Source organism: Lissotriton vulgaris, unplaced genomic scaffold, assembly GCF_964263255.1.
Source record: "Lissotriton vulgaris unplaced genomic scaffold, aLisVul1.2 SCAFFOLD_372, whole genome shotgun sequence".
NCBI lineage: Eukaryota > Metazoa > Chordata > Amphibia > Caudata > Salamandridae > Lissotriton > Lissotriton vulgaris.
Genome location: NW_028252847.1, coordinates 1,189,527 through 1,216,796, shown reverse-complemented (window position 1 = coordinate 1,216,796; position 27,270 = coordinate 1,189,527). Strand labels below are relative to the sequence as shown.

At 44.5% G+C, this 27,270-nt stretch overlaps 2 protein-coding genes across 3 annotated transcripts in view; both read right to left on the bottom strand.

The window, feature by feature from the left end:
- Window positions 1-27,270, bottom strand: part of LOC147661246 (uncharacterized) — a 137,463-nt gene that overhangs the window by 86,427 nt on the left and 23,766 nt on the right. The window contains exon 1 of one of the 2 annotated variants that reach the window (XM_086951208.1): window positions 5,698-5,829. The exons of the other annotated variant lie outside the window; for it this stretch is intronic. The gene's annotated coding sequence lies outside the window, so the exon portion shown is untranslated. Of the gene's footprint in view, window positions 1-5,697; window positions 5,830-27,270 lie in introns of those variants that run through there. 2 annotated transcript variants of the gene reach the window in all.
- The window catches only part of LOC147661247 (uncharacterized), an 80,986-nt gene that overhangs the window by 29,950 nt on the left and 23,766 nt on the right, over window positions 1-27,270 (bottom strand). The window lies entirely within an intron of this gene.

The window sequence follows — 27,270 nt, the reverse complement described above, 5'->3', positions numbered from 1 at the left end:
GCTGCTCCAGTAACATTGGAGCCTCAAGTGAGCAAATCAGATGTCCCGAAAGGGAGTAGCCTTGACGAAGTAAGTAGACGCGCTCTGCCCAACATCCCGTAAGCGATTTGTTACGTTGTTTTAGACAGTATTCTAACTTCAGAGAATTTCTCATTTATTAACGTACCTTCAGGGTTTGTCTACCGGCATCCCATCAACTCCTCGAAGGACTCATGAGACCCAGTGAAGGTCTCTTATGTATGTACTTAACCTCCATCACCACAGTATTATGACTATGTGCCAGCAATTTATGCTTTTTAAATGTTCATATATTTGTAATGTCTTGTTAGTCCAATTATCACAGCATTTTCTCACTTTATACACACTGGTTTGGTATATTTTCACCACTATAACCTATGAACCACCAATGATTTTTAACCCCTTGTTACCCAGAAGGTCGTGCGTTTTTTAACCTTTTTCTTTCTCTTCATACCTCAGCAGGACTTTTGAGATTTAAAGCAGACCTATTAAGTGCTGTATATATATTTTTTCTTATTTTTATTTCCAACTTTAGCTGTGCTAATAGCAACATCAGGAGGGGGAGCATCATTTCTCCTTTAAGGTCTAAACGAAAAGCCTTGGGGTAAGGGCTGAAACTAGTCGACCAACCAGGGAAACAGTAGGTAGTTACGCCTCTAACATTTCCCGCTTGTCCCCAGATTTTAGTGTATCAATTAGGGGTAGAAAATAAAGTTGTTTTTGTCCCACTATTTTGATATTTTTAACATTCACTTCCAAAACCCACTCCATCTTCATAACAAGACCATGTAGGTATAGCTCGCGCGCCCGCAATGCACTGCTGATGACGTCACATATTATATCACTCATGACATGGTCAGTGACATCACTCATGACATCACTGATGATATCTGAAATAATATCACTGATGAAATCACTGATGACATCATCCTTGTAAAAGAGTGGTAGACCTCCTCTCAGCGTAATATAACCTTTGATACACACATTTAAAAATAGAAGCTAAAATGTTCAAAGCATGAGTGATGTAATATGTGACGTCATCAGCAGTGCATTGCGAGCGCGCGAGTTATAGTAAGCTGAAGTAACTATAACGGGGAAATTTCATTGGTTTTATATGAGTAAAATGTCCAGTTAACTATAACATGTGTCAAACCTATGGTTTTTTCAGTGAATTTCATAGGTTTTGTAAATGCTACTTCCTAACTATAACGTCTGTAAAACCTTTGGTTTTTTCAGTGAATATATATATATATACATATTATTTACAAAACATATACAATATTTTTACCGTAGGATACTTTACTGTAACGACTCCAGTGAGTGCAACAGTAGGAAAGCGTTGGATAGCGTAGGTGTAAAAATTACTATCCCCACTCCAGAGAGTGCAACAGTGGGGAAAGCGTTGGATAGCGTAGGGGTTAAAATTACTATTCCAACTCCAGTGAGTGCAACAGTAGGGAAAACGTGGATAGCGTAGGGGTAAAAATTACTATTCCAACTCCAGAGAGTGCAACAGTAGGGAAAGCGTTGGATAGCGTAGGGGTAAAATTACTATTCTCACTCCAGAGAGTGCAACAGTAGGGAAAGCGTTGGATAGCGTAGAGGTAAAAATTACTATTCCCACTCCAGAGAGTGCAAAAGTAGGGAAAGCGTTGGATAGCGTAGGGGTAAAAATTGCTATTCCCACTCCAGCGAGTGCAACAGTAGGAAAAACATTGGATAGTGTAGGGGTAAAAATTACTATTACCACTCCAGAAAGTACAACAGTAGGGAAAGCGTTGGATAGCGTAGAGGTAAAAATTACTATTCCCACTCCAGTGAGTGCAACAGTAGGGAAAGCGTTGGATAGCGTAGGGGTTTAAATAACTATTCCAACTCCAGTGAGTGTAAAATTAGGGTACGCGTTGGATAGCGTAGGAGTAAAAATACTATTCCAACTCCAGAGAGTGCAACAGTAGGGAAAGCGTTGGATAGCATAAGGGGGAAAAATTACAATTCCCACTCCAGTGAGTGCAACAGTAGGGAAAGCGTTGGATAGCGTAGGGGTAAAAATTACTATTCCAACTCCAGTGAGTGCAACAGTAGGGAAGGCGTTGGATAGCGTAGGGGTAAAATTACTATTCCAACTACAGTGAGTGCAATAGTAGGGCAAGTAAATACTTCTTATTTAAATATAAATAATAGTAACACCAATTACAAATTAATTAAAATATTTTACAATTGTGTAAAACATATTAAATAATCAATTTTAAATACAAATAAACATTATTTAATAATAAAAATTACCTACTAATAATAATTGTTTACAGATTAAAAATAAATTAAAAATGTTAAAGTATTTTTAAAAATTAACTCAATATATTTTTTATTCAAAAATGTAATTACTTACAATTAAATTACTTCACAAGCTATTCGCCTAAAAACACACAACCCACTACAGAAATTAATTTAATAAAAGTAACATAATTATCAATTAATCAATTACAATACATTACAAAATATATTATAATTAATTACAAATTAATAATTAATTTACGATTAATTCTAAATAAATACCAATAAGTAAAATAACATATTGAAATAATTATAATTAAATTACTTCCCACCCTATTCCCCTATAAACCCACAACCTGCTACAGAAAACAAATTACTCTAATTAACATATTTATCAATTAATCAAAAACATTTTACCAATTATATTTTAATTAATTGCCAATTAATAATTAATTATCAATTAATTCTAAATAAATACCTACAAATTAAATTCCATATTTAATTAATTATAATAAAATTAATTCCCACCCTATTCCCCTATAAACCCACAACCCACTACATAAAAAACATTAATAACATTAAAATATTTATCAATTAATCAATTAAAATTAATTACCAATTTTATTTTAATTAATTGCCAATTATGAATTAATTACCAATTCATTCTAATTAAATACCCAAAAATTAAATTACATTTGTAATTAATTATAATAAAATTACTTCACACCCTATTCCCCTATAACCCGCTACATAAAAAAAATTAATAACATTAACATATTTATCAATTAATCACTTAAAATTAATTACCAATTATGTTTTAATTAATTGCCAATTTTCAATTAACAAATAATTCTAAATAAATACCAATAACTAAAATAACATATTTAATATATTATAATTAAATTACTTCCCACCTATTCCCCTAAAAACCCACAACCAGCTATGGAAAATAAATAACAAAAAATAAAATATTAATCAATTAATTAATTAAAATTAATTAGCAATTATATTTTAATTAATTACCAAATAATAATTTAACAATTAATTCCACAGCCCGCTACAGAAATATATTACACAAAAATTAAACATTAATATCAACTTACCTTAAATTCGATATTTTTGTTGTCTATATTCTGTCTAGTCGATATTATGTCCATTCTATATTTTTGATTCGATATTTTTGCTATTCTAGTCGATATTCATTTTTTCTAGTCGATATTTTTATAGTCTATATTATGTCTAGTAGATATTATGTCTATTCTATATTTTTGACTCGATATTATATCTAGTCGAAATTAAAAACTCGATATTGTGACTAGTTACCATTTGAAAGAAAAGGTTTTTTCTTTCTTTACAGTCGTAGCAAGAGGTGCGCTTTCCTTCTGCAATACAAGGGACTCTCCTCCCTATCTCTCCTACCTCTACTCTTCCCCTTTGTGATTTGACATGAACCTATTTATACAGGAGGACGGTTGAAACCTAGACCCTCCTAGCTATCTCACTAGAGTTAAAATTGGTAACATGCACGAAAATACATTGATTCCTCCATTTGGCTCCTTTACACCGTTTGCTGATTGGGATTAAATCCCAGACCCATAGCTCTAAAGTTGGTTCAAGTATTAGTACCACTAAACAGCACGTTACACCTATAACTCTTGAAGACTCACATTCAAGTCATATTTAACTCTCATTTTTAGCTCACAACATACAATTCAACTTTTGCCAATTTCCACATAATGTTCGTTACATTTCTTGTCCTGCCCTTCTTTAAGAACTCTCATTCCCTCCCCTACAAACGTATTTCTTTCATATTTTGATCAATATCTATTAATGACTTGACTCCACACTTCATGTTGCTCTCTGTGTCACTCTTATTTCTCTTTTCTGGCCTCTTTTTGTTCATTTTGTTCTCCCCTTCCTGCTGAAGTGACAAGCAGAGCAGAATGGAATGCTTGACATAGACTCCTAAATCATATTACAATCCTCATCAACACACCGTTGATGAGAGTACAGTAACCCTTTGCAGCATTATCATACAAGTAGCCTTGGGTGCTTGGGTCACTCACACATTTGGAGGTTGTGCTGAAGTCTCACTCAAACCTGCCTAATTCTATAGGGAAGAACTAGAACTTCACATGTGACTTTGCTGAGACGTCTGCAGTGTGCGGAGTAGTACCGGACTATTCTGCACAGAACAGACCCTCTTACATCCAGTGATCCTAAAGATTTCTGTACAGAGAGGAGAGGCCGATAAGAGTGACTGACAGTCCCGCCAACATCCGCTAAGACAGACACCCTTTACAAAAAGACACTTTAGACGTTTCTCACACACACACACACACACACAGCATGCAAAGACAACGCTACCCTGTTCACTTGAACACACATCCAACCTGCAGAGATAAATCAAAAACACAGACACGTACATTCTACTGCAATGAAAGGACTCCTACCTGGGAGACCCAAGGTCAATACACAACCACACAATCCCTGCAGCAGACACACAACCTCTGCAGCAGATAATGCTATAAGCCAACCTATGCCGCTGGAAACTATTGCAATGACTGAGGTTTTACCTAGAGTGAGATATGAAAACAGGAGCAAAGGGGCAGCAGGGAAGGCTTGATGTTCAACTGCCTGGGGACAAGCTTCTGGCACAGGGGTACAGTTGGGCAAGTCAACAAACTAACAGCGAGAGCCGAGCAAAGAGTGTGGACAGATTTCTCATAGAGCGCTAAGATGCAGTGCAATGTGAACAGATTTTTCACAGTACAGTAAGATGCAGTGCAGTGGCACAAATTCCTCAGTACAGTAAGATGCACTGTGGTGACACAGATTCCTCATAGTGCAGTAAAGTGCAGTGTGCACAGATCTGTCACAGTGCATTAGGATGCAGTGCAGCGTGCACAGATTCCTCATAGTGCAGTAAGATACAGTGCACAGTTTCCTCAGAGTGCAGTAAGATGCAGTGCAGTGTGCACAGATTTTTCACAGTGCAGTGTATGGCAGTGCAGTGCATAGATTCATCATAGTGCAGTAAGGTACTCTGCAGCTTGTACAGATTCCTCACAACATACTAAGACGAAGTGCAGTGACACAGAATCGTCATAGTGCAATAAGATGCAGTGCAGTGGTACAGATTCTTCATAGTCAAGTACGATGTAGAGCATAGTGTGTAGATTTCTTATAGTGCAGTAAAATACAGTGCAGCAAACACAGATTTCTCAGTAAGATGCAAAGCACCGTGCACAGATCTTAAAACAAATGATGACCACAAACACCCACAGGGCCAGAAGGAAAGCCCCCCCCCCTCCAAATAGAAGAGCCCGGCTCCTGACAGAGATTTCCCCAGGATTATACCGTCTATTTCTACAAACACAGCACAAGGTGCTGACAATCTCCTACCAGAGTAGAAACCGGTGCAGACATTTCCAGGCTCTCTCCTCCTCCTATGGCTGGTGTGGGGCAGGTGCAGATTTGGGGTCTGGGAGAGGTGATGGGGGGTCTGAAGATGAATATAACTGCACATACAGACAGGGCGTCCTTCCTCCTCTGCAGCAGGCTGGACACAGAGGGAGAGGCAGGAAATGATGTTAACGTCCGCTGCTTGTACTGTCTCTGCCATGGCTGACCCGGAAGAGGAAACCCTTCTCTCTTTCATATAATGTGCTCAGTGGATTTCATCAGCAGGCGAGGAGCGCCCTCTGCTGGCCACTAACAGAACCTCCATTTCCAGTCTTCAGGAGTGAATACATTTTACAGGAACAAACATTTTGTGGCATGAAAGACCTGGGTTTTTAGATCTCACAGATATGGATGTTTTAAGACACACACAGTCCACATACAGGGTCTCACTCTCGGTTGCTGCTGTAGAAAAATATTTACAGCTTCACTGTATATGAGCATCTTCAAACCACTGATGCAGAGGACTAAAGAGTATTTACAGGAAGCTGTCAACTGGAAGCGAGACTTTTTATTTCATTAAATATATGAGAATATGTGTTAGAGATGCAATTAAACTTGACAACTTATTTCTTTTTTCAATTTTTTTTAAACACTTTATCAGGTTTTTCAAATGCACAGCAGGGTATACAGCAACGTCAATAGAGAAAAATAAATAGTTTTATTCACCAGATCAAATTCAGTTTGGCATTAGGCATGCTTTAATGCGGAAATTAAAAGAACAGCCTGGAGGATTAATTATGGCAGTGCCAACACATAAGTGTATTGTTTTGGTTGTGTTTGCTGGCTCTGCCTACAGCTCCTGACACACTTGTCATTGATGACTACACATGTGGCAGACGCTGGGCTCTGCAGGTGCACAAGGCCAGGGTATTTCAGGCCAGCTCAAGTCACTCTTCTTTCATTTCACACTGCGCCTCCTTATATAACTTTCAGGACCTATGGCAGCAGGAGACAGCTCAGCGCTAGCCTCCGGTACCTCTCCACCCTCATCCTGCGGGCTTGAGCAGAGCCCACTATGACTACTGTGCTTTTCATGCTGTCACCTCAGGTAGGGTTGATCCCTTTCCACAAGATAAATACCGACCAGTAGTTGTTGTTTTAAGAGTCTGAAAGGCTTGGGTAGAACACCAAATAGAACTTTAAACAAAATCAAATATATAAATTTGTAACATCACTTTTCTACCTTAGTTTTCTCTTAACTCTTAATCAGGGTATCGTACTCCGTACTCTGAGGTGCATCAGGGTACTCAATATGTCCTTGTGCTGTAAGGACACCGGTCTTAAGCCATTTTCGTTCTCCTTACACACTTCACAATCCACAACACTCACCATGTTCTGATCATCCATACAGGAGCACCAAAAATTCTCCCTCACCCGTTTTTTGTCAGAGTTTTCCCAAAGTGCCCCTCATGATAATGTTTTTGCACCTCAAACCCTCAGGTGGTACAAACTTGTTGTTTCTCAATTGAACTTTTGTGTCACTCAGAGTTAGTTCATCCAGAATCTTAACAAATGGTCTCACAGAAGGACCAACCAGGCTCCCCCTAAGCTCGCCATGCACTACCATTTGATTAACATTCTTCAAGACTACATGCCCGATCCATGCACAAATGCCCAAGGCGTTAAGCGGGTCAGGTCCTGCCGGTGCACATCAGCAGTTCTAAAAATCAAGTACTGAGATGGTTCCCTCTCGGGCTCTCCATTTTTGACCTTACCCTAAGGGGGAAAAAAAAAATCTTGACTCTGCAGCAGTGCCACCCTTCACTGCCTTTAATGTAACTTCAAAGATCCTCATTTTAGTTATTTCACAGTCTCATTTCAGAACTGAAGTATTTTCAATATTATATACAGCAACGCCATAGTTGTTGCTTATTCATCTTATGCATATAACAACCAATGCAAAGCCAATAGTCCTAGTTTGCAGTCGGTGCAACCTTACGTGGTGTATTGTATATGTGAATGCAATGACAGAATCAGCAAAATCTTTGTCTGGTGGCACACTCTGCTTAGCATAGGTTTTTAGCTCAGATGTTTTTAAGCCACCCCTTTGAGAGACCCCCCCAGTTTTCATCCCACTTAAGTCCCTGCGAACCTAATTCATCAGCACAGATCCAGCCATTGCTACATTCTTCCACATCGCACAATGAAACCAAAGCCCCCTTCCTCATCCCAGGCAGACCCACTGTGACCGTTTTCCCCAGGAGACTCCAAAGAAATACAAGAAGGCAGTCAGCTTGCAACAATACTCCTGAAGTCTGGAAGCCAGTCTAGCTAGCCTAACTGAGCCCTTACCAGTACCACCAGGACTCAAAACTTTCACCAAGGGTTTGTGATCAGTGCGTATGCAAAAATGTAAACCCCATAAATAAGTCCTAAAATTCTCGACAGAGCAGGCAGCTGCTAGGGCCTCGAACTCTATAACGGAATATTTGCTTTCACGTTCCCTCAATGAGCATGAGGTAGAAGCCACAGTTTTTTTGCGTACCCGTCCGCACCTAGGGTAATACTGCCCCCAAACCATGCGCACTGGCATCCACCATTAGAAATGTATTAAGATGAGTGTCAAAAGGTGCATGACATCCCGCCTCACAAATGTCTCTCCTTACACAATCAAAAGCACTTTGCTGAGCATTGCCCTAAACCAATGAACACCCCTTCCGCAATAACATTCTAGATTATTCAGTCTTGTTTGCAGAATTAGGAAAAGAAATTGTATAGTATTCGACCAAGCCCGTAAATTAACATAACTGGTTGTTATCATGTCAAATGAGTGCAGACTTGATAGCTTTCAAAAAGTAAAATTAAGGTTGGATGCCCTGCCCCGGAATCGTACAGCCAAGGTTTTCAATTTCCTCAACAAGGAACTTGCATTTCTCCTTCCTTAGGGTAAGACCCGCCCCCTTAGCCTACCTAACATAGACCTTAAGATGTTGTTGTGTTCCTGAATGGACACTCCAAAAACCAAATTATTATCTTGGAAAAACTTTAGGTTTTCCAGATCCCTGAAAACCTCCACCATAATCCTTTGAAGCAAAAGACACACAATTGATGGCTGGAATGCAGAACAAATCAGAACATTCACCCCCCAATCTAGAGATCTGGGTTAAATTGATCATTCTTTTGCTCACCATGCCACCCCAGTTTAGAAATGGCCTTATGCAAATCAGTCTTGACCCTGTGCCTCATGGTAAGAGTCTATCCTGACCTGCCAAGCCAGGTCCTTCCTGGACCGGAAACAAGCATTCTGGGACCAGTTTCGGGGTTTCACCCCTCATCAGCCAGGTTAGCTTGAATCCAGTGGCACAGTGAGCCTGGGACCCACACCTGGGCATACCCTGTGTATACCCTGTGTACTTAGACAGCAAAAGACACACAATTCAGCTGCTGCAGGTAGGAGTGGTGGGAAAGTGGTGCCGGCTGGGAGGATTTCACACCAATGCAGGCAGGGTCCAGGCAGGGCAGGAGTGGTTTGTCCACTCCTGAGAAAGCATGACTGGTTTGGTCAGCCCTCTCGGGCCGCCCAAACCAGTCATACATACTCTGGGTTGCAGCCTACATGGAGAATGTGCAATACCCTACAGCACCTGGCTAGGCGGCTTCCCGGCCAATCACAACGTTCCACTGGAGCGTTGTTATTGGCATAGGGGAGGGGAGGGAGGCTGCCTGCTTCCTGTTCCGGCCGGAGGAATGAAAGCTGGAGAAGACCGAGCAGTGAAGACGCAAGACCCGAGCCGTCAGAAAGATAGGTTTTACTTTTTTTTTTAATTATTGAACCCCCCACTTCTGTCGTGACCCCTCGCCCATCCCTCCAAGCCTGTGCGACACCGCGCTTTGCCCCCGCCCGTGAGCCATGCCGGCCGCGACTGTGCCTTTGGTTGAATCCTTCTGACATATTCTCCCAAGCCAGGGAGAACCATCAACACACAATCCTCATTCTCGTCTTCCCAATTGAAGTCATCGGTAACTGCAGCCCGGGATTTGTCAGACTCTTTACAAACCCGGGCATATTGACCTCTTTGCCCACATCTTCTGCGCTCCTTGTTTGCAGCGAAACACCACTTTGAGTCACTGGTATGATACGCACTGCCGCACCTGGAGCAACCCTTCGCTTTTGCCTCTCTCTGTGCTTGATTATTGTAATTAATCTAATTATCAAACGGGTCTATCCACTCCTCCGCTTGAATGGAAGGTTGACCCTGTTGTGCCAGAAATGGGGGTGGAATCACAATTGAGGAACGTGCCATAATTAAATGCCATGGGAGCTCTCAAAGGGTTAATGTCTTGCTGGGTCTTGCTTGCCGAGATACTTTCTTCTACTGGAAACCACACAGTCTACTCAGAAAGAGGATACAGCCTTTCCTCTAATGTGTCACCTGAGCCATGACTCTGTATTCAGAAACGCCCCAGCCACAGATTAGAACTGATGACTCCTCCTCCATAGTTACACTGACCCAAACGGTGGGGACTGGTTCCAACAGGCGCGTTGTGTAGAGAGCGGGCAGTCTTTACCAACACAAGACCAGCTGTGTAGTGTGTGTGCCCAGCCAGGCAGCTTAGCAGAGGCCTGGTCATAGTCATAGTCATAGATTCTTATATAGCGCGCAAATCACCAAAAAGGTCTTGAGGCGCTTGGCAGAGAAAGACAACGACCCTGAGAGGAAAGTGGCACTGGTTAATGAGGGAAGAGCCAAGTGTTCAGACCCTTACGAAAGGCCTGATGGTTAGAGATGGATGACAGGTGAAGGGGCAGTTTATTCCAGAGAAGCGGGGCTATATAAAAGAAGGCCCGACAGCCATTTCTCGTGGTTCTGGCCTTTGGTTGAACCAGGAGACACTTGGAACTGGATCTTAAAACTCTGGAAGGATTATATAGGACCAGCTTCTTAGCTAGATAAGAAGGACCAGTTCCTGTTAGAAGCTTGTGGACAATGCTAAGTATCTTGAAATGGCTTCTTTGGCGCACAAGGAGCCAGTGCAATTCCCTGAGGCTAGGTAGAGCTGATGATCTGGGGGGCAAGACAAGCACCAGGCGCGCTGCGGTGTTCTGGACTGTTTGTAGCTTTGTCAAGAGACACTCATTTATGGAGGCAAACAGGGCATTGCCGTAGTCTAAATGACTAATAATGAGCCCCTGAATCAAGGGTTTCCTAGATTCAAGGGGAAGCCATTTAAATATTTAACGCAGCCTGCGCAGGATGCCATAGCAGGTGCGCGATACTAGATTAACATGGGACTTCATGGAAAGAGTAGGTTCAATCATGATTCCTAGGTCACGAACCACTTCTTTTGGTTCAGGGCAAAGCCCCATTTCTTGCGGCCACCAGTCTTGTGACCATATCTGATTGGCCTTACCAAACAGCATTATTTCAGTCTTGCTGTAATTCAATTGGAGTTTGTTGGTACTCATCCAGTCCTTAAAGTCCTTGTGAGGCAACGTTACTCAGCAGCTACAGCGGGCGGACACCACAGGCGAGACAGTCTGATGCGCCCATTACTCACAGCGATCCCCGGTCACACATCGGCCCCCAACCGCACATCTTGAGAGACGCAGTCTTCACACCTTATAAGGCCAGCAGTGTAGAGCGCTTGACATGGCAGTACAGCAGAGGCCTCGGTGCATGAGACAATGTTACACTACAGATACAGCAGGCAGACACAGCATGGCAGTTCAGCAGAGGCCTCGGTGCTTGAGGCAAAGTTACACTACAGATACAGCAGGCAGACACAGCATGCAAAAAGTAAACGTGCCCATTACTCACTTCGGCCACCTGACATAAATCTTGACTGGAAGCACTGACTTGAAACTCCTTTTCCAATGCTACCCATGCCTCAAAATTCCTTTAGATGGGACACACACCCATCGGCTGCTGCTGGCCCCAGCACCGACTCCACTCACATCACAGTCTGGTGTCATTCACAACACATGAAACACAATAAGTGAAAGTGCCATGCAAAAATAAACACGGGGCTGAGTGAAAACAGATGCCCCCCATAAAGATAAGAAATTGCCATGCGACAGCAGCAAAGCAGCCGACCCTGTCCGGATTTGCCGGACGAAAGGCGAAAGGGAGTCAATAAAAAAAATGAATTTCGAATGGCAGGTCACCATTTAGCACAAGCATTAAAAACGCAATAGGCCTTGCCTTTGATTAAGTTAAAGCTATTTGCTTTGCTAATGGTATTGTATAGCAAAGCAAATGGCTTTAACTTATTAAAAGGCGAGACCTATTGCATTTTTAATGCTTGTTTAAGAGGTGGTTTCATGTAGATTAAAAAGCATATCGGTCTCTTCTTGAACTGGGTGATGATGAGTTAATTATCTGTATGGGGGCTTTTTTGAAGACTACTGCCCGAGCTCGTAACTCGTTGAATACTGTATGATTGTATTTGAATAGTCCTGTAAAGTACTGTGTATTTTAGTGTACTTTCTTTTTTAAATTACCATTATTTGGTATGTTTTGATGTATACTATTTTTTCTTTTATGGATGTTTTTATCCGAATAAAGCTATGAAAATGGAAATGCCCAAGTCAGGCAAGGAAAGCAATGCTTTTGCCATGTGAAAGGGAATCGGGGCAGACTTTGCAAATACGGAGTACATGGTTTCTCTTATTGGGTCGAGCAGTTCAGCAAAGATTCTGCCTGAATTTCCAGGGCAAGAGTATTCCTGTGAAACAGCATAGGAAATGGGAAATGCTTGTATTCCGACCTTGTACGGTAAGAAATATATTTGGTCTTGGATTACAGCATAACAGAATGGATTTACATTCTGTGTCGAATAGCTATGAGACAGTCAGAAGCTTTAGATTGCAGATCATGGTAAAAGTTGAGAAGGAGTCAAATATTTGAGCATCACTGGCAAAAAGGTGCCAGACAAAACCAAAGTTTGAAATTATGTCTCCAAGACATGCAATGTAACAACAGAAAACAGGGGCCTAGAACCAAGCCCAGGGGATTCCTAACTGACAGGTAGGAAACCTTGAGTCTGAGATACATTAATCAGAGCGATAACAGAAAAATCAACTTGGTGCTTAGAGAGTTGACTACAGTATTGAGTACTGAAATTATGGTACTATGGTCCACGGTATTTGTATTTGTATTTCTATAGATTATTTATAGAGCGCTAACTATCGCTCCGAAAGGGGCATCCTGGTGCTGAACATGTGCACAAACCAAATATTAGGGTCTAAATAGCAGCCATTACAAAATTGTCTTTCAAACCAAAAATCCACGTTTTTAAATGCTTCCTAAAGGCATTTTCCTGTACAAGGGATCTGAGGGCAAAGGGCATGGTATTCCAGGCTTTAGAAGCCAATATTGTAAGAGACTTACCTCCTTTAGTTTTAAGCTTAAACCTTGGGATGCTAATTAGATTACCTCCGGATGACCTTAAGCATCTTGGGGGGTCATAGCGAGTTAAACGTCTCATGAGATATCTCAGGCCTGTCTTATTGAGAGACCTGAAGGCGGTTAATAGTATCTTAAACAGAATCCTTTTATGTAGAGGTAACCAATGAAGGGTCGAAAGTATGAAAAGTGAGCGCGAGGTCAACACATTCATACACTAAAACACATCTCATAAAATGTTGAAGATTATGCCCATGAAATTCCAATAAGCTAAACAACCTTAATGGATGACTTCATAGGTCTGCCGTTAGCACCTTTTGAATTTACTAAAATTATAGAAGACGGGATAAAAACCACTACATATCTGTATGCTGTGCTGGGTGGAATTAATTTGTGAATGGCATGGCAGCAGACCTGCGGATGAAGAGGAATGGCTAAAGGATATAGCCAGTCCCCTTCATCCACAAGTTCGCTGGCCATTCACATATTACTTCCTCCTAGCACAGAACAGGGCAGTGGGTCAGCCCGCTTCAGCCATTGGCTAACTTCCCTGAGTGAGGGCATCCTGCTCTTTCATAAAGTACATATCCGTCCACAAAGAAGTTCCCTTCAGAACCAGGAGCTACTGTGCCAATAACATACTTTTGGTTTTATCCAATCCTTTTTCTCATTGGTAGGGGGTCCCGTAGCTCCCCCAACATGGAGGTGAAGAGTGAGTGCCCAGGGGGCGAGTAGAGAATGCCAGGAGGGACATGGGTGAGCGTCAGGGAGGCAAAGGATATGTGCCAGGGAGGGGAAGTATGAGTACCATGAAGGTCGAGGGTGAGCGTCAGGGAGGTGACAGTTGAGTGTGACGGAGAGTCAATGCTCAGTGCCAGAGAGGGAGAAGGGTGAGTGCCAGGTGTGAGGAGGGACTGCCAGGCCTGAGAGGTGAAGGGTGAGTGCCAGGGAGGTGAGGGGTGAGTGACAGACTGCAAAAAGTAGTGAGCTGGGGTCTAGAAGGAGGTGCGGAGATCACCCGTTGTATGCCAGGCTGGGACGCACCAGTGCCAGGTCAGACTTAGGTGGGTGCAAGAACCTCTGAAAGACGGGCGCTTAGTCACTCGTAACCTTAGTACAGGAGTGGGGTGCACAGGAGAGAGTATCTTCAAACAAGAAACTATTCAAAATCCTGAAAACTCCACTTTATGATCTTGCAACCTTATGTGGACAATAAACAGCAAATGAATGGGCTTACATAGCGGACTTGCAGCTTGTTACAGCAACTTATTGAGATAAAGTTTGCATTGCAAATAAGCCAAAGGTAACACAATTTGAATTAGTAACGGTAAGATTCGCAATGAACTAGCAACAAGTTGAAAAAGCACCCCAGAATTGAACCGAGGATACAGAATAATAACAAGGCAACCACGCGTGTTACAGTGGAGCCGCTAGGCAACCACACATGTTATAGCGGAGCCTCAAGGCAACCACGCGTGTTACAGTGGAGCCACTAGGCAACCACATGTGTTACAGCGGAGCCACAAGGCAACCACACGTGTTACAGCGGAGCCACTAGGCAACCACAGGTGCTACAGGGCAAGAAACCATGACTACGGTAAGGATGCCTGATGCTCTGCTCCTATAGGTTAGCTGTGTTCTCTTCGGCTTGTCATACACTAACGAGGTGTGTGCCATTGTGGCCTTGTGGAGCTTTTCTCAGGCTTCTCATATGGACCAATAGATTTCTTTTGAAGCCACCAGTAACGGGAGTATGACGTATAGAGTGCATTCTATATTCTAGTTTCATGAAGACCGAGTATCATTAGTACAGATATTAATAGCATTTTTAAATATACAGGATAACAGAAACAGAATTTCACTAAATCATCAGACAGTACTGAAGTACACTGCTTTCATAATTATGTACGACTAATTTTAGCAAGTCAATGAAATGCCCTCAAATAATTAATCTGCATATTACACGGGTGACGCCCAGTTATGGGCCTGAATTCCGTCAAGATAATATTGAAACTCTTCTACATATTGTTAAAAGCAGAAAAGGTCAACTTAACCTTTTCACAAAAGCACATGCAAATCATCTTATTGAAACAGGTGTGCGTTCAAATCATTCCAATAGACCTATGTGGTGACTGTATACGTATTTTAAGAAGTTATTTTTCCTGTTACTTTTCAATCTGTAACAATTAAGAAAAGCGGTGAGAGAGCTAGATTTGGCTACTTTAGGAATAAAAGTGTTTATTTGTTGATTGTTAAGTTTGCCTCCGTGGTTCGGTAGGTGAATGTGGAAACCACTCAATGGATGATTGAATGTATTGGTTAATGAACGAAAGACTGAGTACATGCGTGGATGAAGGGGAGAATAAATGAACGCGTACATGGAATAGGCAAGGGTCTGCATGGATGGACGGAGAAAGGTTATAGCAGCAGTCTCAGACTTCAAATAGCCTCTGGGAGCAATAGCGATGACTGTAAAAATGCCCAGAATACCCATAATTATCCATTTGAAGCTTTATCCAAGTGCTGGGCACCATTTTGACATGAATTCTCACAGTGAAAATGACCACTATTGGACCAGTGAAAACAACGCCCAGGTATGCTAACACTGAATACAATATGTCAAGAATTGCCATCAGTATGCAAGTGAAATTGTGCAAGCATTACTAAGGAACGGCCAACATTTCGCAAAGAGAGTCCACAAAACACAATGTATTAGGACCAATATACTTCTTCATTTATCGCCTACCTCTAGTTCTTACTTCAAGTACCTAGATGTTGCAAGGCGCCTATCTGCGGTCGTGTCTGTACTTACTTCCCTCGGTGACTGTAGAGCCGCCACCCAACAATATTCAGTGGCAGCTTTTAGGATACCATTTAAAACAAGTAATAGCAGCAGCAAAGAAAGAGCAAAAATGTAAATATTGTGGATTTTGGTTTTTTTGTACCTGAGAGGAGACCGAGGCATGCCTCATTAAGTCTTGGGATACAATCTCCGTCTTTGAGCAAAGTGTGTTTTTTTGTGCACAATGCTGGCAAGTAAACCAAGCATTTGCCGCGTGGCCATGAAAGGCACACGGCTGCGCGGCAGCGAAAGTGAAAGTGATCGCAATCAAGGGGTCAGCAACAGCGCGCGCTTGTGCGCGTGATAGTGAGCCGATCACCACAAAAGAAGCGTTTCTCCGAGCACCTACGAAATTCTCGGCCAGACCAGCTCATACGCTGGATTAGGCCGAGACCTAAAAAGATGTGTTATGAACTGAATATGTTTTTGTCTAAATATGCAACAAAGCCAAAGTCTCTTGTGATGGAAACAAGGAGTGTAATTTACAAGCGATAGGAGCTGGGAGGAGAGAACACACATTCTATTTCATCTTCAAAGCTAATGAGGAGTTTTCTCTACACTGCAACAACACATGTTAATTCAGCACAAGCATTTCAGACTGACAGCTCTGAGCTGCCTCGTCCCTTCTCAGAGGAGCAGTGCCCTGTGGAGAGAGATCTCTCTGAGGGCCCCAGCCCATCCTTTTTCAGGGCCCAGCTGTAACTGAAGAGAAACAATGTAACTTGTAACTTTGTTTCTCTTCAGTCCTGGGTCAGCACGAGGAGCTCAGAGCAGGCTGCACACTGCAGCTGCTTTAGAGCAAACCTCGCAAAGCTCTCTAGAGATGAGCTGAGAGGGCCCCTCGCACCACTGGGGATGCGGGGTGTTTGTTGTGCCCCTTCCTTAGCAAAGGCCTTGTGAAGAAACATATCTCAGCAGCTACGACGGGCAAACACCACAAGCGAGACACTCTGATGCACCCGTTACTCACAGTGATTCCTGGTCACACTTCACCCCCCAAACGCACATCCTCTCAGATGCAGTTTTCACACAGTATAAGGCCAGTAGTGAAGCCCTCCTGACACGGCAGTTCAGGCCTCGGTGCGCAGATACAGCAGGCAGATACAGCATGCGAAAAGTAAACGGGCCCATTGCTCATTTCAGCCACCTGACATAAATCTTGACTGGAAGCACTGAAACTCCTTTTCTAGTGCTACCCATGCCTAAAAATTCCTTTAGATGCGACACACACCCAGCGGCTGCTGCTGGCCCCAGCACCGACTCCACTCACACCACAGTCTGGTGTCATTCACAACACGTGGCTGGCGATTGCTGCCAAAATGCTGAAGTGACGGCACCACACTAGTTGTAAAGGTAGAACACCTTTAGTATCAGACACCAATATTGTAGGGTGATTTTCCCCTCCCCAGCTACAGAGTCACTGACTCGGGTGCAAATCACACACACACAACATTCCGACATGACATTGCATCATGACATTATCAAGACCATGAACCTCGAGTACTACACAATGCATGCGGCACAGCCTGATAGTGGGCCTATCGCCGAGTGTCCAAACAGTACAGTGTGGAAAACTAGAATTCCAAATAAAAGCTGCGCCTTTCACCATGAGACCAGCTGCCTCAGGCTACAATGTAAAATAAAGTTGTGCCGGTCACAAGTTTGAAGTCATGTCTCAGCACTATACAAGCATTTTACATAGGTGTAGCTGTCACTGTCTATGCTGTTATGCAATATCACTGGTAACAATAAATAAGCGTATTTCCTTTTAGCTTCTTTACGATAGCTCCATGCACTGTAAACAGACACCTGCATCTTGAGGGTGCTGCGCTGATTTGTCGAGCCTCTACCCCCAGAGTGTTATGTTCTGTATTGTATATTTCCACCCTGGTACTGTGAAGCTGTTTCCCCGCAACATGGATGATTCCACTTCTGGAATCTGGTGTGTGTGGATTCTGAGAATCTCTGAAGCAGAGAGTTGCCAGAGATCAGGGAGGTGCCCGGGTCATTGTAACCTGCAGAATAAAGCTCTAATTCATGTAATCCTCTGAGTCCTTTCTTACAAAACTGGCAACGAGGATGGGATCCTGTTAAAGAGGACACAGTGCAGAGGAAGAAGATACGTATTGTGATAATGTTTGTACTTGAAAGCTCCATCTCGATGTTATTGGGTTTTCAGAATAAAAGGGAGACCAACACTGGGTACACAACCCAAAAATTCAAATTCAAAAATCCTTTATTCGACTGTCAGAGAAGCAGTCATAAAAGCACAAAGATACATTGTTATACAATTCATTCAAGATTTTTATAAACATTTTTTAAAAGTAGGCAGTTCACGAGAGAGTTAAAAATGCAGTGAGTTAAAAATGCAGTAGGCCAATGTAAATAAAAATGCCTGTTCAAGACATAATTTCATGTTTAGTGCAAGTCATCTTGGGATCATCCTTCCATGCTTAATCTGAACTTCCGGGCTGTTTTTAAAAACTTACAGATAAAAAAAGTACTGTCATCATGCAGCATCTGAAGATATAAAAGTGCAGGCTTAATCTGTACAAAATTCAACTTTTTAAGCAAGGGTTTTAAAAATATTTGTCTTGGACTTGAATAATAAGGACATAGAAATAAAAAGTGAGCCAGGTCTTGCGGAGACATGTTGTCGCAGCCGCAAGCTGGCAACACTTGACCTCTATGTGCTCCACTCGGCACAGCTAAAATCAAGTGGTAGAGACCAAATCGGAATCTGCTCAACAGAAAGCGGTCGTATCTAGAAATGTTCCATGATAAGTATGGTTCACAGAACACACATGTCTTTGTTAGTGTATGATTCCTAACACTGGACTTCTTCATCTCGGTGTCTTCCCTGACAAGTTGTCGCTTTAACATGAAAGTGTTTTTTACAAAATCAACATCATTCTTTGTAGCATGCTGTGGTGTTAGATATAAATCCAATCTACCCAGGTCTTTGCAACAGTTTCTAATATAGTTCATCCAGGGTATTTTAAGATGTCCTTCCCAGGTGAGGGCTTCAGCGAGGATGCTATGCGTCAGTGGTATAAGTGCATTGCGCCAACAGTTTAACCAACAGAGTAAGGGGTTTGCAGCAATTCTGTCTCCTAGGTACGGTGTGCCCAGTTCCTCATGTACAGAGAAATTAGCGGTGCTTTTGGGTAAGCTCAGAACCTGTTTTAAAAAATTATTTTCTAGTGTTACCAGAGCTTCTACTGATGAGAAACCCCACAGCTCGCTCCCATAACATGCCACCGCTACGCTTTTTGCCTGATATAGTTTCATTATAGCGGACACTGGGGTGTTACCTAATTTGCGTGCAAAGTCCAATATTCCGAAGTTGGTTCTTAATAACTCGCCTTTCTTTTTGTTTATAGCAGGGCCCCAAGAAAGTTTGTGATCGAATAGTACTCCTAAATATGAAAATGTTTTTGTTAACGGTATGCTTTCTCCGTTGACTGAAAAGGGGTATCGTTTTTTGGGGGTTTTTCCAACCGTCATAATAAAAGATTTGGAGTTATTAATATTCAGATCGCGTGAGGTAATGAATTGGAAGAAAGAATCCAACAACTTTTGAAGTCCTAATGCGGTTCTGGATATCAAAACGGCGTCGTCCGCATATAGTAGGACCGGCACCCCTGTTTTCCCAATACGAGGGTAATCTGTGTCAGTTTTTACCAAATGATCCTCGAGTCCATTGATGTACAAATTAAAAAGAAAAGGTGCTAGAATACAGCCCTGTCTGACGCCCCGGTTAATATTAAACTCTCTCGTAACTTTCAGGTCTTTTGTGTACCGTACATTGGCACGTGTGTCGTTATGTAGGTCGGCCAGGAAATTGATTAGGTTATTTTCCACACCCATGTTTTGCAAGATTTCCCATAGTTTGCTCCTCTCAACACAGTCGAAGGCCGAAGAAAGGTCCATAAAGGCCATATACAGTGTTCCATCTCTTGCCTGGGTGTATTTACCACTTATTAGGTATAGATTCAGACACTGTGTAGTTGTTGCATGTCCCAGTCTGAATCCATATTGTGCTGGGGTCATTATGTTATTTTGTTTGGCCCAAGCATTCAGCCGATTTAAAAGAACCCCTCCCACTACCTTCGCAACAGAGTTTATCAGGGAGATTGGTCTATAGCAAACTGCTTTTGTTCTGTCGCCCTTTTTGTAAACCGGGACAATAGTGGATGCTCCCCAGGATTTAGGGGCTCCCACTTCAACCCCGGCGTTAATGACAGATGTAAGAATTGGAGCCCATAAGGTGATGTTGGATTTAAATAGGTCTGGTGGAAGACCATCAGGGCCCGGTGCTTTGTTGCTAGAGAGACCAAGAATCCCTAGTTCAATTTCTTTAGTAGAGAAATGTAGAGGGCTGCTTTCGGGGAGATGAGGTAATTTTGTTGACTGTGGAGCTTCGCTCTTAAAGATAGATCCAAAATGGGTGATCCAGTCATTCTCTGGTATGACTGTGCCAAGACTCTCAGCGGTCGGGTCGTCAAAAAGAGGTTTATTAATTATTTTCCAGAACTTTGAGCTATTGCCCAAAATAGAGGGGTCGAGCAAAGATTCCCATGTTTTAGTTTTTATAGATTTTTTGCATGAGGCAATTGCATTTTTGTAGTCTGCTCGAAGGGCCTTTACCAGTGCTAAATCTCTTGGTTTACTTTTAAGAGCAGCCTTTAATTTGCGGTTGGCAGAAGAACAGGCATGATCAAACCATCGTGGGTGTTGAGCAGTTGATCCCTTGGCAGTTACAGTCAGAAATTTTTCTATCCTTCTGGACACCACTGCAAAGGCGGATAGAACGCATTCGGGTGAAGCAGAGTCTGTGGCACAAAGCTTAAGTTCAGGTTCACAGTCTTTGGCGACAATCTCATACAGTTTGTCACTATTTACCAGGTTCCATTTCTAGCGGCGGTTGTTATTAACCGGCTTAAGTACCCCTGGATCCTTGATATTATTTTGGAGTACGGAAGAGTCGCATTGTAGCTCGAGATGTAAGGGGTTGTGATCACTATAAGTGCTCATAAGGATATCGAACTTAAGAACCTGTTGGGCCACACCAGCAGAAAGAAGGATATGGTCTATGATGGACCCTGACTCAGATCCTTTATAGGAGGGATTTTCATAGGTGAAGGAGTCCTCTTTCAGAGATAGTGCCAAGGTCATATTCGTGGAATCCATTAAAGTGTTCAATTTTGATCCACGGTGGCAGTGTGTGAAATGGGGACCTGTTTTAAGATCACAGCCCAACGATCCCAAGGTTGTCAGGAGAGGGTTACCGCAAATATGCGTATTGAAGTCGCCGAGGAGTATTTTGTCCTGTGGTAATTTTGTCCAATTTTCAGCTAGACAATTTACAAGGTTGTCGATGTTACAGTCACTTTGGTTTGCAACAGAGTTATAGAAATTAATCAGCGTTATGACTTTTTTCCCCCTTCTGAGTGTAACGATCTGGATACTCCTGCTATCCAACTGCACGTGATTAATCAGCATTTTAAGGGACAGACTGATAAATATTGCCAGGCCCCCCTTTGCCCTGCCACTAAGTGAAGGGGATGCGTGTACAAAGAAACTTTGGAATCCCTCGATGAAGGTGTTGCCATTTATCAACGAGGTTTCTTGAAAACACAAGATGGTGTACTTCTTAACAAAGGCCACCCATGATGGGTCATCGATTTTAGAGGCCAGTCCAGCAATGTTCCAAGACAGTATTTTGATAGGGTTAGAAATAATCTGCTCTGATTTGAGTTCTGGATTTATGTTGGGGAGGGAACGCGGTTCTGGGATGGTCCCTGTCACATACTTAGACCTTGGGTTCTCAGGTAATGAGTAAGGTTGTAAAGCTATGGTCTTAGATGGACTACCTACTTCGTTCACTGACGGAGCATGAGCTTGGAGTGCTCGGGGGCTGACTGTGTAGCTCGATGTCGTTGTGGGGGTGGAATTTACTAAGCAGACTACATGGGAGGTGGATGTTTTTACTGCGTTAGTATCGTTTTCTGAGGGATTCCTTGCTTTAACAGAAAGAGTTTCAAGGAATGGGTCAGATGACAGTCAGTCAACCTCGTCCAAATGGTCGTAGTTGTAAAGAACATCGTATCTGTTGGCAGTAGGAAACCCGTATTCATCAAATTGTACAGTAGCAGGGTTATAGGCGCGGTAAAAACCGTGCCTTTGCCGTACAGCTGTTTCAATTGGTTGCTGGTTGTATACTTTGATTCCCCATGGGTGAGTGTATGGGTGGAGATCTAAACCCATTGGACTATCAAATCGGGGTAGGACAGGGGCCAGCCAGGGTTGGGAATTAGGCTGTGTCATATGCCGTCCTTCTTGAATGTAGTTATATTTGGTTTTGTTCCTACGTGAGTCTGAGCGGGCTGGATAGAAATAGCTTAATCCCATAGTCCTAATCAGGCTGTTTGTCCCCGGGCTCCTCCAATCTGCGATGAATTTTGCCGGTCCTAGATGTTTAAAGGTGACCACGATACAGTCACCATCTGTGGATTTGAAGCGAGTGCCCACCCACTCTACTCTTTTGACTTGGTGTATAGTACCTATTATATTTTGAGGGAGGGGCCTATGTGTAGAAAGCCATTGCATGACTTTGTTCCTCAATTCCTCCCGCGTTTCCTCCCTGTTATCGTCGACTTTGGGCACCCCAATCATGACTATCGTGTAGGGGTTGGCCTGTGGAGGAAGGTTGATATGTAATAGTGAACTTGTGGTGGTAGGTTTGGTAGGATGAGCTCCTATTTCTTTCGATTGAGTATTAATTTTAGGAGAGGCCGTGCAATTCTTGTTCTTTGGTGCACCTATGTTAGTATTAGGTGGATGTCCCTCTGTAGCCCACTCACTGGCCTCGTCATCCTCATCTATTTGATTATTTGGTTTATTGGTTGTAGGAGTCGTTGTGTTCACAGTGAGGTTGGGGACTGTTTGAGACTTTATTGTTTGGTCTGTTGTGGGTAGGCCCTTTGATTGTGGTTTATTTTGTTTTTCTGTGTTCTTTACTGAGTTGCCAGTTTTTTTGGAATTTTTTACATTAAGTGTAGTTGATGAAGGAACAAAAAGAGAGGGCGTGTTAGTTGTGTTGAGCAATCTAAGAATACTGGAAGATATATCATTTTGGGTCCTCTCAAATTTACTCAAAGCCTTTTCTATGGTATCTATCTGATGACTAATAGGTTGAAGAAGTGTTTTAATTAGAGTTTCAATCTCTCTCATGAAGGGGAAACTCAAGGTACTCTTCTTATCAATATGACCTGTTTCCTCATTAACTACAGAAGTTCCCGAATTGGACTTAGCTTTTCCATCTGAGTCGTATAGATCTGGGGAGGTTGGGAGGGGTCCCCCGCGTTTTGGTCCGGTGGGTTCCACTAAGCTTTTCTTCTGCCACATGTCTTTAAGTGATCGTTTGGGTTTACCAGAAGGTAGGTGGATTTTCCTCGTAGGGAGTTTGGTTCTAGGCTTCTTCCGTTTAATCTTTGAAGATTTATGTAGTGTTGGTGGTTGTGATTCTGTTAAGACAATGGCAGGTAGGGCATTTTCCTCGGTCCCAACTTCCGATGAGAAGGGGATATCCGTTGTCTGCTGGTCATTTTTTGCGATGTTAGATATGACCATGATACTGTTATCCTGATTATTAGCTAATGACTCCAAGGAAACAGAGTTAGAGGGTTTTTCCTTAATGTGTGATCCAGGTAATTCCGAGAACGATTGTGTGAGTAGAGACTCCTGGGATGAGATAGTGTCATCCATATTTTGATCGTCATAGGTAGTATGAGAGGACAGGTCAGGGAAGCATAAATTAGGTGTCAAGGAGAGTCTCCTCTCGGTGTCCTGAATAGCATCCACCACAACATTGATGGTTTTTTGCAGCATTTTATCTATGGCGGTTATAGTGGGCAAAGGTGTACTCACTGTTTTTAGTCTACTGGTAGATCTTGTCGCCATCGGTGTTTTAGTTGTTTTGGTCATCTTTGAACAGTGGTTTCAGCCCCTTTGCTCTTCAAGGGTACTGGAGTGGGAAAATACTTAGGGTGGTAGCCCGTCCCGGCCGCCTCAGGCCCCTGAGGGCCACAGAGGGCCCGCCCTTTGCCCGGGCTTAGCCCCGGGCGTCCCGCTCGCGTCCCGCGACGCTGAGGGCTTTCGCTTTTATTGAGCCCCTCCCGGCGCTTCTGGCGCGTCGGGGAACGCGCCGCCGCAGTGCCTGATGGGATTTGCAGTCCCGAGGCGGCGGCGCGACTGGTGGCGGGAGTTCGGTATCCTAGATCGACTGGTCCGCTGTTTTGCTGGTCTCCGTGCGCTGTGTCTTTCCACGCGCTGTCAGGTAGGACGCTGCACTCTCTCTCGGTTTAGTGATTTCCTCCCCCCGCTCCACCGAGGGCTTTCGCTTTTATTGAGCCCCTCCCGGCGCTTCTGGCGCGTCGGGGAACGCGCCGCCGCAGTGCCTGACGGGATTTGCAGTCCCGAGGCGGCGGCGCGACTGGTGGCGGGAGTTCGGTATCCTAGATCGACTGGTCCGCTGTTTTGCTGGTCTCCGTGCGCTGTGTCTTTCCACGCGCTGTCAGGTAGGACGCTGCACTCTCTCTCGGTTTAGTGATTTCCTCCCCCCGCTCCACCGAGGGCTTTCGCTTTTATTGAGCCCCTCCCGGCGCTTCTGGCGCGTCGGGGAACGCGCCGCCGCAGTGCCTGACGGGATTTGCAGTCCCGAGGCGGCGGCGCGACTGGTGGCGGGAGTTCGGTATCCTAGATCGACTGGTCCGCTGTTTTGCTGGTCTCCGTGCGCTGTGTCTTTCCACGCGCTGTCAGGTAGGACGCTGCACTCTCTCTCGGTTTAGTGATTTCCTCCCCCCGCTCCACCGAGGGCTTTCGCTTTTATTGAGCCCCACCCGGCGCTTCTGGCGCGTCGGGGAACGCGCCGCCGCAGTGCCTGACGGGATTTGCAGTCCCGAGGCGGCGGCGCGACTGGTGGCGGGAGTTCGGTATCCTAGATCGACTGGTCCGCTGTTTTGCTGGTCTCCGTGCGCTGTGTCTTTCCACGCGCTGTCAGGTAGGACGCTGCACTCTCTCTCGGTTTAGTGATTTCCTCCCCCCGCTCCACCGAGGGCTTTCGCTTTTATTAAGCCCCTCCCGGCGCTTCTGGCGCGTCGGGGAACGCGCCGCCGCAGTGCCTGACGGGATTTGCAGTCCCGAGGCGGCGGCGCGACTGGTGGCGGGAGTTCGGTATCCTAGATCGACTGGTCCGCTGTTTTGCTGGTCTCCGTGCGCTGTGTCTTTCCACGCGCTGTCAGGTAGGACGCTGCACTCTCTCTCGGTTTAGTGATTTCCTCCCCCCGCTCCACCGAGGGCTTTCGCTTTTATTGAGCCCCTCCCGGCGCTTCTGGCGCGTCGGGGAACTTGCCGCCGCAGTGCCTGACGGGATTTGCAGTCCCGAGGCGGCGGCGCAACTGGTGGCGGGAGTTCGGGTACACAACCCTTTAACACACACCTCAGGATGAACAACAGCAAAGGGAACACGACCCTTAAACGCACACCTAAGGTTAAACAACATTACAGAGTTCACGACCCTTCAATGGACACCTCAGGTTAAACAACAGCACAGGACACACAACCCTTTAATGCACACCTCAGGATAAACAACAGCACAGGGAACACAACCCTTCAATTCACACCTCAGGTTAAACAACAACACAAAGTCAGAACCTATAAAAAATATGGCCAGAATAAGCAATCATGTACATAGGTGAAATCACAGCCAAGGCAACACATGCAGACTATCACCATTACGAGAATGTTTATATGTAGGAACAGATCAAGAATGGAAAAAACAGCATGGCCGAGTGAGTCGGAACTCTCACCAGCTCTGCATAGCCGATAAAAATCCGCTGCAAATACGACGTCCAATGGCTCGGAATTAGGCCTACACGGACACATGAATGTCCCGTAGCACACCGGGTCACAGAATAACTGCAACTGGAAGTAAGAAAACGAGCTTTTAGGTGGTTCATTCCCCCGTTGCAGCTGGCTCCGGAGCAAAATCCAAGATGGCCGCGCCCTGATGCATAAATCGGGAGGCACCGAAGGAGACACGGGGAGACTCCGATGAGGAAAGCGCGAGAGAGCAGCAGTCCCCAACGAGACTGAGGTGACGGTGGGGGACACAGAGTGGCGGGCAGACGATCCCGGTGACTCGATCCTGGACTAGGAGACCGGGCGCTGACAGACCGTGGACCACGCCGAAGACGCCTCCCCCAGGCAGCCAGCTGGGAGAGGCCCCATCACGGCCGGAGGAAGTGTTCTTTCGGTGGCTTGGGAGAGGTTAGGAGGATCGGAGCCATCGGCCCGCCAGCGGGGGTGAAACGGCCTGATCTCCGAGGTTTGGAGGCGGAGGGAGCGGATCCATACCCCGGCAGCTTCACTGGACTCTGGGCCTACCGGCCGGGCTGAGTGCCCCTCAAAGTGAATGAGACCTTAGGCCCAGGGGCACCGGCGATTTCCACCACTCCCCCTGAGGTAGACATTAACACCTGCCACCGCCTTAACGCCTTGGGAGGACTGGGAACTGCATATTGGGCCAGACCTCGAATGGAGCACTGAGTCATCAGCAACACACATTGCTGCCTGAGCGACTGCGAGAGCCACCAAGCGGAAGCCCTGGCGACGCACTAGATCCGGCTCAGTGGCACTTGACAAGACGACTCACAAGAGTTTCGCCAGTGACCCTTGCAAAGACAATTGGCGAGGCGCTTAGAACAGCTCTAGCGATGCCTGGACCACAGGGTTGGTTTGACAAACGTTACTGGGGAGGTACCTGGCTCACGGAGGAGATCAAAATGGGCAAGAAAGACCTGATCCCCAAGACGGGCACCATGGAAAGGTTCGCAGTGGCTCCTCCGTCTAGTACAACGGAAACACCGGGTGCCCGCACCGACACAGAGTTACTGATGGGAGCCATACAGGCATCCAGGGATGACATACAAGCGTCCCGGAGTGCCCTGGAAGTCAAGATAGGAGAGGTGGGATCGGAGGTTACCCTATTGCGCCAGGATTTCTGCAATTTGACGGAGAGGGTCACCACGGCGGAGAACAGATTGGGGGAGGCCGAATACACGATATTCACACTGACGAAAGACGTAGCGGAGCTCCAGGAGGCACACAAGCAACTACAGTGGAAGGTGGACGACGCGGAAAATAGGGCACACCACAACAACCTCTGTTTTGTAGGTTTTAGGGAAGGAATTGAAGGGACCAACATGGAGGAATTCCTGCGTACCTGGCTACAGGAGACTTTCCCTACGGCGAAATTCTCGA